A 14,371-nucleotide genomic window follows, 5' to 3' on the forward strand; every position below is an offset into this window, starting at 1 on the left:
TTGTTCGCGTTTATTGCGAATGAATTTTCAGTATGAACTCAGCTTTATGCTTGCGCTAGGGATTGTGACTGAAGTCGAAGCCCTTAAGAAGGCTGTGGCCGAGGCCGAGAAAAAGGCAGCCACTGAGCAGGCTCTTCGTGAGAAGCACGAGGCCAGGGTTATTAAAGCTGAGCAGGAGCTGCAAGAGGCCGTGAGGAAATGCGAGACCTTGGAGCAGAGTTTAACAGAGAAGGAATCCGAACTCACCAAGGCGCATCAGGCCACAAGTGATGCCCGGGGGGAAACCCAAAGCACCCTGCAGGAGATCCAAGAGGCGAGAAAGATCGCGGCTGGTAAGGCTTTTTCCCTGTGGAGTAAGTATTTGGGGGGAAAACTTATGTTTCTAATTTTGAATCCGGATTTCTCAGGGGTATTTGCCGAGCTACCTCGCAGCATATCAGATGCCGCCCAATTCCACCGAGCCGAAGAAAGGAAAACTGCAGATAAGCTCTTCTGGTCGCAGTATTTGGCACCGAATTATCCGGTGCCTTTTACCGATCAGCTGAAACAGCTGATCGAACTGCATAAGGCGGCGGAACTAGCCATGAAAGATTTGGTTATCCGGCTATGGCTTGCCGAGCCGATTCCAAGCAGCTACTTCGGGCTCGTTAAGCGGCTCGTAAGCGCTTGCCCTCGATTTGACGTCATCAAGCGGTCGGTCTGCATAGAATGTGTGCGAATGGCCTTCGCCCGCGTAAAGGTGCACTGGGGGAAGATGGATGCCGAAAAGCTGATGACCGAAGGACCGCCAGAGGGGAAGGAACACCGCAAGCCCGAATTATATTATGAGAGTGTCCTGAAAGGATCCTACCTTGCAGCGGAGCTATGCACCAATGACATTATATTTCCATGAATGCCAATCATGTTGTCCTTTGTAATGTTTGAACAAGGTCGTTTATTTGTCGCCTGTTATATAAAAGTTTACCCTCCTATGCGGCCGTTTTACATGTTAAACCTGAGAGTTGGCCAGTCGTCGGCTTCTGCCCCCACGCAAGAAGTACGGGGGTGCTCGGGATAAACCTGAGCACTCTTTATCCCATTTTTGGGTCCTTCGAAGGAGGTGCTCAGCACAACGAACCAGGCAATCGGACTATAGGGCTTTATCACTCTCACTTAGCCATAGGAGCTTTAGTATGGTAGGCGCAGCCCCTGGTGTTCGGAAGACCGTACTAGGGGCTCTATAAGCACCTGATCGGAGAAAGAACCGATCCATCGCACGCTGCATTGGTTATGGCATTATGCGGGAGAAATCCTTAATGATTTTGTGACCTCTCGAACAGCTGACCAGCTCTCGACGTATCATGACAATCAGTTTTCGGCTTTCTCTACCGAGGTGCTCGTCCGGAAGAACCGGGACACAATCGCAGTAGTTCTCCCAGTGCTACCTTAGCCGATATAGCGGAACGTAAGGTACCAAAACATGGGAGCCGGGCAAACCCAACTATTGACCCAAGACATGATTCGGAGCTGATGCATATAATGCTATAGGTTCGGGGTGCCGAGCTTGCATGAAGGTGTTCGGACTTTATTGCCGTGTTATGGGTAAAACGAAGCCCCTGGCATATTTTAAGGCATATCGCTGTGTACGGATGCCACTTGACAAAATGATTTCAATAAGAAATAATAGCAGGTAAACGTCATAGAAATCCACATGTTGTATTTGAATAGTACATCTATGCGTATGGGTACAAGTAATGTGATAAAAAAAGGAATATGATTTCGGAACGTGCTGAGACCAGGGGGAAGAGGCCGAGTGCGGATCCGTAATATAGCCGGACGGTCACTGCGGGGAATGTCTAAGGATTCCCTTACGCGTTCAAGCTGCCTCCGTGTAGCCCATCCTGGTCGGCGCAAAGGTGAACCTGCGAAGGAAATGTAAGAAATATTTACGTGCCGGAGGGCGGTTGAGCCGCTGAGTTCGGCCTGTCCTGGCCTTCGCCGGAGTGTTTAGTTGAGCCCTGGATGGGCCAGACTATCCTTTCGCGAAGTAGTTCGGAGTCCCTTGACGGTGTCTGAAAGCCTGGACGTCGGCTCAAGGTTCGGCTGCAAGGTGCTGCTCGTTGTTTCTGCTGCTAAGGCAGTGGTGTATTTGTTGGTGCCGAGGGAAGGTTCGGCCTTGCCATTAACCGTGATGACGCTGCATGGACCGGGCATCTTGAGCTTACGGTGGGCATAATGTGGCACCGCGTTGAATCGAGCGAACGCGGTCCGTCCGAGCAGTGCTTGATAATCACTGGTATAATGCCTCTGAAAGTGGCTTTAGTGGGTTTGATCGTCGAATGATCGATGCCCATCTTGCGCACTGTGTCCTGGTAAAGCAGATTTAGACTGCTACCGCCGTCCATAAGGACTCGTGTGAGGTGGAACCCGTCTATTATTGGGTCGAGGACTAGTGCGGCTGGATTGCCCTGATTGGCGTTAACCGGACGATCCATGCGGTTGAAGGTGACCGGCCCTAGTTTATATTGTGGGACGACTAGTTCCGTTGAGTCGCCATCCCTAAGGATGCATATCCGGTCCGAGTTGGTAATTTGGGTGGTATTTACCACATTCACCGATTGAATATGCGGGGGAAATTTCTTTTGCCCTCCTGTGTTCGGTGGTCTGGGCTCTTCGTCGCTTTGAGACCCCCCTTCGTCTTTGGCGCCTGTCATGCCGGCTTGTTTGAAGACCCAGCATTCTCTGTTGGTATGGGTGGCTGGCGTTTCTGGGGTGCCATGAATTTGGCATTGGCGATCGAGTATGCGGTCCAGACTGGATGGACCCGGATTTTTATTTTTGGGTGGCCCTTTCCGCTGACCCGACTTTGAGCCCCTGAACCCGGCATTAACTGTCGTAATTTCGGCGTTTTCACCATATTTGCGGCGCTTGTGTTTGTTGCGTCATGGTTTGCCGTTGCTATCCCTGGCTTCTGATATGCCAGGTTTGCTTGCTGTATTGGTACTACGAGCCAACCAGCTATCTACGCCCGCACAAAAGCGGGTCATAAGTGTCGTGAGGGCTGCCATGGATTTTGGCTTCTCTTGGCCGAGGTGCCGGGCGAGCCATTCGTCACGGATATTATGCTTAAATGCCGCTAAGGCCTCTGCATCCGAACAGTCGACTATTTGGTTCTTCTTGGTTAGGAACTGGGTCCAGAATTTCCTGACCGATTCCCTTGGCTGCTGAGTTATATGACTTAAATCGTCAGCGTCCGGCGGCCGCACATAAGTGCCCTAGAAATTGTCCAGGAATGCCTCTGCCAGGCTCTCCCAACTTCCGATGGAGTTTGCCGGCAAGCTATTGAGCCAATGCCGAGCCGGCCCTTTGAGTTTTAGCGGGAGATACTTGATGGCATGTAGGTCATCCCTGCGGGCCATGTGAATGTGGAGGAAGAAGTCTTCTATCCATACCGCGGGGTCTGTAGTACCATCGTATGATTCAATGTTTACGGGTTTAAAACCCTCTGGGAATTCGTGATCCATTACTTCATCAGTGAAGCATGGGGGTGTGCGGCGCCTCTGTGCCGGGCTATATCACGACGCAGTTCATACGAGTCTTGTCTGCTGTATTCGGCCCGACCGGATTTGCTTTTGGTATATCCGGCGTGACGGTCATCGTCCCGCGTTGGTGCACGCCCCCGTGATCCGTAGATCGATCTTGCATGTTTTGCCTTGTTTTCCAATACGTCTCGCAGGTCCTGCATGTTGCCCCGGGCCTTGGTATTTTTGTTTGATTGGCGGCGGGGCGCGGGCTGGACTTCAGGCTGAAATGCCTCTCTGTCTCGGCCACGAGGTGGCCGATCAGCCGCATCATACGCTGGTGATGTAGGTTTCAATGCTTCCTCCTCTAGTTGAGGTAGCAACCTGCGCTTTGGATAACTCTTGGTTGGGCGTTCGAGTTCGGATTCCTCGGCCGCAAGGACTTCGGTCCATCTGTCTGCTAGCAAATCTTGATCAGCTCGAAGCTGTTGTTGCTTGTTCTTCAGGCTATTTGCTGTGGCTATAAGCCGGCGCTTGAAGCGCTCCTGCTCGATGGGATCCTCAGGCACGGTAAATTCTTCGTCGCCGAGGCTCACCTCGTCTTCGGAGAGAGGCATGTAATTGTCATCCTCCATTTCTCCATCTGCTGCCTGTTCTGGAGGGCTAGCTTGTTCATCCTCCCGCTCTAAATCTGGCTGCAGGGGATTGTCGTCGTCTTCGGCACTATCCGGAGTGTTATTGTCTCTTGTGCCGGTATCGCTGCTTTTGCTATGGCGAGACTTAGAGCGGCGCCGCTGACGTCGATGCTTGGGTTGCTTCTTGGAGGGCTCATCCTCTGCTGTCTTATCGCCATCGCCTTCTTTGGGGGTATCCACCATGTATATATCATATGATGAGGTGGCGGTCCAGCGCCCTGTGGGCGGTGGTTCCTGTTCGTCTCCTGCATCGTCGTCCATACCGTCGATGTCTTCGGAGTCGAAGTCGAGCATGTCGGTTAAATCGTCGACAGTGGCTACTAAGTGGGTGGTGGGTGGGGAGCGAATTTCTTCGTCGTCTGCATCCCATTCTAGCCGGACATAGTTCGGCCAAGGTTCTCCTGACAAGGAGAGAGACCTTAATGAATTTAGCACATCGCCAAAAGGCGAGTGCTGAAAGATATCCGCAGAGGTAAACTCCATGATCGGTGCCCAGTCGGATTCGATAGGCACGGACGCAGGCGGCTCGGAGCCCGTGGCCGGGGACGAATCCAATGGTTCGCCAACACGGCTCTCGTAAGGGGTGAAGTCAGTATTCGGCTCTATCGCCACTGAGAGTGCGGCCTCCATGGCGGGGTCTATCCACCCATCCTCGGATGGCGCAATCTGTTCCAGATTGAAGGCCGGAGTAGTTACAGGTGTGATCTCCTGAACACAATCCGACGGGAGAGCTAAATCATACTCGTTGTGATTGTGCGGCGCACCTGACATGGGCTCGAATCCATCGAAGATCAAGTCTCCGCGGATGTCGGCAGTATAGTTCAAGTTTCCAAACCTGACCTGATGGCCAGGGGTGTAGCTCTCGATCTGCTCCAAATGGCCAAGCGAGTTGGCCCGCAGTGCGAGGCCGCCGAACGCGAAGATCTGTCCGGGGAGGAAAACCTCACCCTGGATCACATCGTTGCCGATGATCGAAGGAGCCATCAAGCCTTACGGTGACGACACAGTGGAACTCTCAATGAAAGCACCAATGTCGGTGTCAAAACCGGCGGATCTCGGGTAGGGGGTCCCGAACTGTGCGTCTAAGGCGGATGGTAACAGGAGGCGGGGGACACGATGTTTACCCAGGTTCGGGCCCTTTCGTTGGAGGTAATACCCTACTTCCTGCTTGATTGATCTTGATGATATGAGTATTACAAGAGTTGATCTACCACGAGATCGTAGAGGCTAAACCCTAGAAGTTAGCCTATGGTATGATTGTTGTTGTCCTACGGACTAAGCCCTCCGGTTTATATAGACACCGGAGGGGGCTAGGGTTACACAGAGTCGGTTACAAGGGAGGAGATCTACATATCCGTATTGTCAAGCTTGCCTTCCACGCCAAGGAGAGTCCCATCCGGACACGGGACGAAGTCTTCAATCTTGTATCTTCATAGTCCAACAATCTGGCCAAAGGATATAGTCCGGCTGTCCGAGGACCCCCTAATCCAGGACTCCCTCAGTCATAAGCGACCAGCGATAGACCCACGCGAGTCGCTCATCCTCGTCGAGCGTCGCCGGTAACCCATGGCGGTGGCAGACAGAGCTCTCCGCCGCGTCCCTCTTCCTTGCCCGCCGGCGGGTGGCGCGCGCTTCCGACTCTGGCGTGCGCGTCCGGGTCAGTGGGGCGGGCACAAGCACCACCCCTGCTGGCATGGGGGAGTAGCAGCCGGCGGGGGCAGGGGACGACGTGGAGGAGGTGTGGACTGTGTAGCCCGCGCGGAGCCAAACGCGGGCCGGGAGGAGCCAGCGCCGACGGGGAAGAGGCGAGGCGGCCGATCCAGAATTGCCACCGATGTCCACCTTGGACCTCTCGAGGGTAATGCCGAGGGCCAGCTCGTCGTCGGAGTCGGAGGAGGAGTGGTTGCCGGCGCTCGATATGGTTGCCGCAGTCATCGGAGTGGATCGAATCAAAGAAATCGGAGGGGAGAAGAAGAGACGGATCGAGAGTGAAGTGAGGCTCTGGGTTGGGGATATTTACGGGGACAGAGTGGGGTCAGGTGGACCGGGCTGACGTGTCCGACGCCCGAGCAGCCTTATATCCGTCATATATTTGAGCTGGATACGAGGGGCGTCGGACATTTGAAAGCCATTTAAGACGTCTGGCTGGATTAGATTTTCGTGACCGCTCAGTGGCCGGGAGGGCCTTCTCAGCCACTTAGAGCATCTCCAATAGATGGTCCAAATTTTGACGGTCCAAAACCGAAGATGTAAAATTTGGACCGTCAAAAAGTGCGTTTTGGAGCTTTAAAAAAAGGCCAACTCCAATAGATGGTCTAAATTCGTGGTCCAAAAGAGCAACTCCAATAGATGGTCCAAATTCATGGTCCAAAACCGGTTAGAGATGCCTTGGGGAATTCCGTCGAACACCTCGTGCGCGTGGTGGAAGAAGTTGGCCGCCGGTTGGATTGGCTGCTGCTGACGGCTGCGGTCGGCTCCGGACGGCGGCGGTGATAAGAAATGAGGTTGGAGGCCAGCCAAGAGGAGCTCGGCGGGCGGCGAGGACTTGTTCGGCAGCCGGGCGGAGGGCGGCGGGGAGGCGGTAGTGCGGCTGGCGCAACGGCCGTGGACAGGCTCACGGCCGACGGGAGGAGGTCGGCGGCAGCCTAAAAGACCCGGCGGAGGCCTACTGCGGCAGCCGGACCGCCGGAGGGGCCGAATCCCGCCCTGGCTACCACTCGATTCGGCGGCGTCCGAGCGGCGGCGGGGAGGCGACGGGGGCGGAGGGCGGCGGCGGCGGAGGGGATGTGGGGTGGTGGCGGGGCCGACGACGAGGTTTTGGGCGGTCGCGGCGGCGGATTCCGGCCGGCTGTTCTTCGGGCGGGCGGACAGGCGCGGGCGGGAACGGAAATGAAGTGGCGGTTGGGTGTTCGCGGGCGGTGGCTGGTTTTGGACCAGATGCATCTCGTGATGTATATTTGCATCGCGAGGTGTTGCATTTTACATCACGAGAGAAGGTCGCAGTCTAATTTTTTTTATATGGACCATCTGTTGGAGCAGCGTTTTTTGCCCCAAGACGATCCAAAAGTTAGTTATTTTTACATTTAGATCATCTATTGGAGATGCTCTTAGGATCGTGTGGTTGTGGAATGCGGATGCTCAAAAATGCTTTCGGCTCTTTCCACGTCACATCGCCGCCGGCCGCCACCAGGAAGATCGAGGCGGCGCCGCTGCGCCGTGCGCCTGGGGTGAGGGGCGGGGAGGCGACGGGGCCGAGGGCCGCCGTGCGCGCTGGGAGCAGCCTCCGCCTCGGGCCGATTCGACGCCGGCGCTGCCTCCGCGGCTCGGCCTCGTGCTCTTATCGCTGCGCCGTATCGCGGCGGATGGCGCCTCAGCCGGAGTGCGCCGCTTCGCGCGCGCCTGAGGGTGCTATGGCGTAGCCACTCGTCGGAAGGAGCCCGGCCGAGGGGCGCTGGAGGGCCCTCGCCCGTGCTGTTCGGCTGTTCCAGTGCTTCAACTGAAGGAATTTTATTCGAAGAACAACATGGTACCTTCTCCCTTCTTTTCTGTGGATGTTTTGTTGATGGTGGTGCCCGAGGTATAAAAATGAGATTCTAGTCGAACTGTGATTCCTAACAATGCTAAAACCGGGTGTAATCTTGTTATTTCTTAATATTCTTTTCCCCGGTTGTTCTTGCTTAATGAATGTGGGATGCATCTCTCTATCCTACAAAAGTCTACAGCACAAATCTGATTAATTTTACAAGTTCGGTACCACAATGCGAATAACCGTCATACAAAGGCTATTTGACAAACACAGCAAAAGGCAAGCACAATTAATCCAAGCAAAATCAAGCAGATTGCAAACCGGAATGATACAAAATCAAGTAGCTATCTTGATTCTTGACACGTGCGGAGACACACAGAGCAAACAATTCTCTGAAAAGTAGTCACGGAAAGAAAACCCCACACTTCTAATCCTTTTCCACCCATTCCTATTTAAACTTGCACATTAGCATCCATCATCTGCCGTGCAACACCCATGATGTTTGAAAGGGGTTGGTAATTAGCCATGTCCCCTGCACTGCCGGTAAGGAGCATACCTAGTTCCAGGTCTCTCATATCCTCCAAGGCACCTTGCAGTTTTGAGCTAGTGTTCTTGTTCTGGAATACTGTAATGCAGTCTGGCTTGCTTTGCATCATCCATGTACATAACTTTGTCACTGTCTTGATTATTATCAGATACTCAATTGAGGGACCCTTCCCTTCCAAGCTATCAACAGAGTGGCCCTTGCACTGTTCTATTATATGATTCAGTTTATCCACAAAGTCATCCATGGAAAGAGGAATGAGCGCAAGTGCATCATCAAAATCATCTGGACTTATCTCCAGTTTGTCACATATCTCCAATGTAAGGCCTAAGAAGGCTGCCAGGGATTTTCTTCTAGCACCTACAAGCTGAGTAACAGCCGGCAAATTGTCATTGGGATTGTTTCTGTTAGCAGCGTGAGAGTGGTGAGCCCCGAGAAAACTGTTCAAGCGATAAAATGCCCGAGAAAATGGGGGCCGGCCCCGGTTGTCCTGTGGAGAACCTGTCTGATTTGCATTTGCTGCTTGTTGCTGCCCAAGGTTGTGCTGTGGAGAACCCACCTGATTTGTGTTTGCTGCTTGTTGCTGGCCCGGGTTATGCTGGGGAGAACCCGCCTGATTTGTGTTTGCTGCTTGTTGCTGGCCTGAGTTATGCTGTGGGGAACCTGCCTGATTTGTGTTTGCTGCTTGTTGCAGGACCGGGTTATGCTGGGGAGAACCCGCCTGATTTGTGTTTGCTGCTTGTTGCTGGCCTAAGTTGTGCTGTGGAGAACCCACCTGATTTGTATTTTCTGCTTGTTCAACATTGCATATAACTTTGAGCACCTGCCATGCCAAAAAACAATTTAGTAAAGAAGAAACCTCTTATTCTAAGAACAAGGGTGCATGTGCGATATTTCAACAGCAATGTTACATCAAGTAAAAGGAAAAATGGTCGTGCATATTCTACTCATGATGTGTACTAATTAAAAACCAAGGTATGATAATATTCATTAGTCATTACTTTTTTCGATAAACAAAATTGTTAAGGCTCATGCCTTTTTATTGGAATTTCTGCTATGGAGTACGCATGGTCCCAACGAACTTTTGTGGTCTGTTTGGCATGCATCAGTCCAAAACACGAGAAGAAAACAAAACCTTTTTTTGGGTTCCAGTTGACGTTTGGAAATTCGATTGTAGCAAACAGGTCCGTGGTGGCACACTACAATGAAGATGAGGACTGCGAATTTTTGTGTCAGATCAAACTTAGATACTACATCAACCTAGTTCGAGATAAAGTCTACTGGACTGTTGGATATAAGTTCACAAATTTATGTTATGTTTCACCACGCATGTTATTATATCCTCTATCTGAAAAATGTGATGCAGATGACAAAAAATGAGATATAATAAATAAGTGACTTCACCATTCCGAACTGCTCTTTCGTATCTGTGAAGCGTAGAGTACTAATAGATTATTGGAAAAATAATACGGAAATCTATATGCACTCTTACCTCATGTAGATTTGTTTTGACTGATGCAAGATACTCCTCCCTTTCTGCAGGATTAGAATTTGCACAAAGTTGCATCAGCAGTTGTGCTATGGGAGTTTGATATAATCTGGGGTTTACTGCATTAATCATATCTGTGAGCAGCTGAACTGAAGTATTTGTCTCTGTGCTGAAATTCATGATCGTTATACAATTGGCATTGTCCATTGCCAGTACTGCCAATGCTTCCCCTGCTGTCTTCTTGAGTTCTTCACTCTCATTAGCAGCATCAAAGAAGATGTCCATCAAGTCGTTAATGAATTCAGCTACGCCATCAAGTCCAAGGGTAGCTTGAGTGGACGTATCCAAAGATAGCTCCGTAAGGATCTTTGTTGCTGGAACCTTTAGCTTGTCGTACATGTGGTCCTGTTCCAAGATTGAGCAAATATCGTGCGCTACTATCCCGTTGCTACAAATATCTCGGCGTATCTTTTCATTGGTTTCATCTGTGCCACTGACAAGCATGCTCACCACTTCCAGTGCCTTCTCAGTTATTTCCATGGTGATACCATCATCTCTGAGGATCTCATACACTTTATTTTTGACTGGGGATATGATCTTGGAGAAGAGACCCTTGTAATCATATATGTGTTTGCAGTTGTCCGGGTTAACTGCAAGCTTGGCAAGAATCAACAGGCCATGGATAATTAGAGGTTTGCTTTCAGCTCCACTGGTAGTCCTGGAGGATCGAAGAGTTCTTTGCTGTCTATTTCTGATGATTTCTGCTCTCTGCCGAGCTACCCTTTCCATTAATTGCTTAACAAAAATACAAGATCCATTGCTTTCTCCTCCATTGGCAGCGCTGGCTGACTGAATAGCCCCCTGCTGGTCAATTGTGATGTCAATAGCTGTCTGATGGTCAATGTTGACATTGGTAGCCGGTGTTGATATTTTCGTAAAGTAGGGATCAATCATGGAAGAAATGGACTCTGTTGCTCCTGATATGTCAGCCAGGCGCAAGTTGCTAGCAAGATGTGCCACAATTTGTGCGATGCATATTTTTGTCCTCTGATCAGTGCGGCTCTTTGAGGTAACCATGTCAAGCAGCCTGGAGACACAGAGCGGTGAGGATTGTATCTGGGATAGTGTTCTTGTTCTATGGTCCTCTTGGGATGTCAATCTATGCATCACCAAAACTGCATCAATGCGGTCCTGACTGTACTCAGATTTCATCATTTCTGCTGCGAAGGAAGCCAGGTTCCTGTTGATGGTACCTGCCACCCCATTTTTTATGGCCGTGCCCAAGGTTTTGTCCATATATTTGTCAATCAATTCTCTCTTGTCCTCAAGTCCATACTTGAAGCTCACGTGGTTTGCGAGATCAGAACGATACAACCTCAGAAACAACCACAAGATGAACAATCCACCTTGGAGAAGCACGAGAGCATAGAACAAGATGAGTGCACGAAACACATTGGAATTGTCATGGTGTCTCGACAGGATGGCAAGGAGACGATAGATGGAAAGTGATATGCAGCCTAACCCTGCGATCATTGGAACTGCAAGGACCAATATTGCTAAGAAGGCCGTAAAGTATATGAAATCCCTTGCACTTCCAAGTCCCAGCATGAGATAGTAAACGAATTTAGAGCCAGTTGCTCGGCCAGTCAGCGGCCTTCCTCGCCCCCATTTCGTGTAGTGCTCGGCGCCCAATTCAAGGAATGCTGGTGGAACTTGGTTGAAAAATTCTGCCTCGGGGCTTACATTTATGCCCACGACCCTGTTGCTCATCAGAGGCAAACAACTAATTACTGGATCTGTTTGTAGTACGACTAGTCATCTACAGTCATAAGAAGAGGGCGAGGATTGAGGAGGTACGTACCTGGCTGTTTGGATGAAGACGATAGCAGTGATGACCCAGAAATCAGCCGTCTGTAGAGAAGTGGAGAAACCGCCGAGCAGGACGACGGTCGCCCAGACTAAGGCGAGGGCGCCGAGCCCCGTGGCAAGGATCTGCAGGAACATCTCGGATACCATGCAGATGTTAAGCGGCAGCTCCGGCACCTGGTGCAAGGGCGTGTCTCCGCTCGTTGGCCGTTCAAGGTCGAGCCCTCGAGCACCTTGCAGCTGGAGTGCATCCTTCAAGACCACCACGACTCCATGCACCAGTTGCACCACCACCCTCGAAGTCATCTCCATCCTGCTTGCGGTCTGTTCAACCAAGCAGCTTGGTTCTCCTCTATCAAGTGTTCCAGTCTTCTAGCTCTAAATGCTGTCTGGGAATGCAAGCGCATACATATATCCTAGAATCACAGAGACAACCACCAGGTATTAACGCGTACGAATTTCATATACCACCTCTTGTCTCCTTGACCAGATTCTAGGACTTGCTGCGTGTTAGTACTATTCTATATAGCCAACTTGGAAGTAAAAGTTAGTATGTGCAACGGCCACTATGCTATCTTAATCATGGGTACCCACGACCACGTGCACGACCTCGATGCACATCAACCGATCCGAATCATATTGTAGCTGGTAGAGCATGATTATCGTCGAATGCTTTAGGATCATCTTCCCAAGTCACCACATTAATATTTATCCTCTCGGACAAGATCTTGACAGGATCACCCGCCCCTGCTTCGTCTCCCCGATGCGACTTGGCGGCCACCCCCACCGGCCACCGCCACAACAATGGCGGAGCCAAGATTGGCTGACTGACCCGGGCGAGAAACTAAGGGCGAAAAATAATCCCCCAAAAAAACTAGTTTCATGGCAATACAAAAGCAATGGTTTGATGCACTTGATAGGTTGTCTCCTATGCAGGCCACTGTACTTGCCGTTTCAGTGTGGCATATCTGGGAAGCTCGCAACACTGCTCGTAATGGTGATGACCATGTGCAGCCTACCTGCGTTGCTATGAAAATTCTTGCCTATGTGGACCTCATTCGACAACACTGTTATGACCCGGACATTCAGCACAGGCGTGACAATATTTGTTTCCCCGATCGATGGTCTCCGCCGTCGCCAGGTACAATTTTGATTAATTTTGATGCTGCTGTTTTTCCTGGTCTACAGAAGGTTGGAGTGGGCATTGTCATTCGAGACCATCGTGGAGCTTGCCTAGTGGCGTGCAGCCAACCTTTATTAGGAACAGCAACACCGGAGCTTGCTGAAGCATGGGCATTACGAAGTGCAGTCTCACTTGCTTCTGCTGAAGGCTTTTCATCTGTGATTTTTGCTTCAGACTGCTTGTCCTTGGTGCAACGTATAAATTCTTGGTGTGTCGACAGATCGGTTGTGGGTGCTGTGGTTGCGGATGTCAAGTTGCTGCTGGAGCCTTTCTCCTCGGCTTCCTTTCGTCATGTCAAGCGGACTTTGAACAACTCGGCGCATACCCTAGCTAGGTCTTGTGAACGTGCTGTATCTTGTTGTATTTTTCATTCTGTTTTTGGATCAACTGTGGGCAGTTGAGAGTTGCCCTACCTTATAAACCACCGCAAACCCACCGCTGCCAATTTGACGGTTCTCAGAGAAACCATCTGTGGCAAGGCCTTTGGCTGTTCGTTTTCGTGAGATAGCATGTGCTCAAAGTCATTCCGTGCAGCACTGGCTTGGCGACTCATTAGCAGTTACGTGGGGCGAGAGTACCCTGAAACAAGAGCAAGCACATTATTTGGGAGGCCCACAAGATCCAGCGATCCAGTTGCTCGAGTAATCACAAAAGATATAGCTATGGTATAGAGAACAATCTTTTGATTCTATGAGTAGAAAAAAAATTCAATAACTACAGTCTTATTCCTTGAATGGATAAACATTGCAAAATAACAAAACCCAGTTAACAGGAAAAAATGTTGTGAAACAGAGCAAGCACAAGCATAGCTCCTCCACAAAACTCAACACGCACTTGACGGCATAGGTAATTAGAACAAGGGCAACTCTAACGGATCCCCTAAAAATAGAGGAGTAAACCGGCGGAGTCCAAGGCCAGGCGGGAGGTGCTCGTGGACATGTGCTGCTCCGCCGTCAGTGCCGTCGCCGTGCTCAGCTTCCTCGTCTCCGTCCTGCTCCGATAGAGTCAGGGACCTGCCGGATATCTGTACCTGGTGAAACATGTAGCACAACAGTTTTTCCACTAGAACAAATGAGCAAAAAGAGTAAAGAGAGATTTGACTATTGACAGTGAAGCGAACAATCCTTTTTTTTGGGGTACTGTTGGGCCTGAAAATCAGGCAGTAGAAGGTCGCATAGTGCTCACAACTAAACCATGGCGGTCTTCTAAACAATTCTGTCAAAATAGTCACCGGGGAAAGGCATCCTTCTCAAAGTAAGTACAGTTATGCCAGGTCTCAAAGCATGGTGAAAATACCACTAGGCCAATACTAGCTCAAATTCTGTAACTGAGTGGCACCGTGCCCAGCAAAGACATGGCTTCAGGCTTCAGCAGCCAGAGCGCTCCACGCATTTGCAACCAGAATGGTACCTCCGAGGCTTGCACAAGTCGATTGAACGACGCCAGCCACAGGCTTGGACAGATTCAGAGACTAGAGCAGCATGTGCTCCTGTCAAAACACACCACTTAACATAGCACAAATATTTACCCAAAATGTAGCACTTGCAAATTTCAAAAACTATGAAAAT

The sequence above is a fragment of the Aegilops tauschii genome, chromosome 5 (assembly GCF_002575655.3).
Source record: "Aegilops tauschii subsp. strangulata cultivar AL8/78 chromosome 5, Aet v6.0, whole genome shotgun sequence".
NCBI lineage: Eukaryota > Viridiplantae > Streptophyta > Magnoliopsida > Poales > Poaceae > Aegilops > Aegilops tauschii.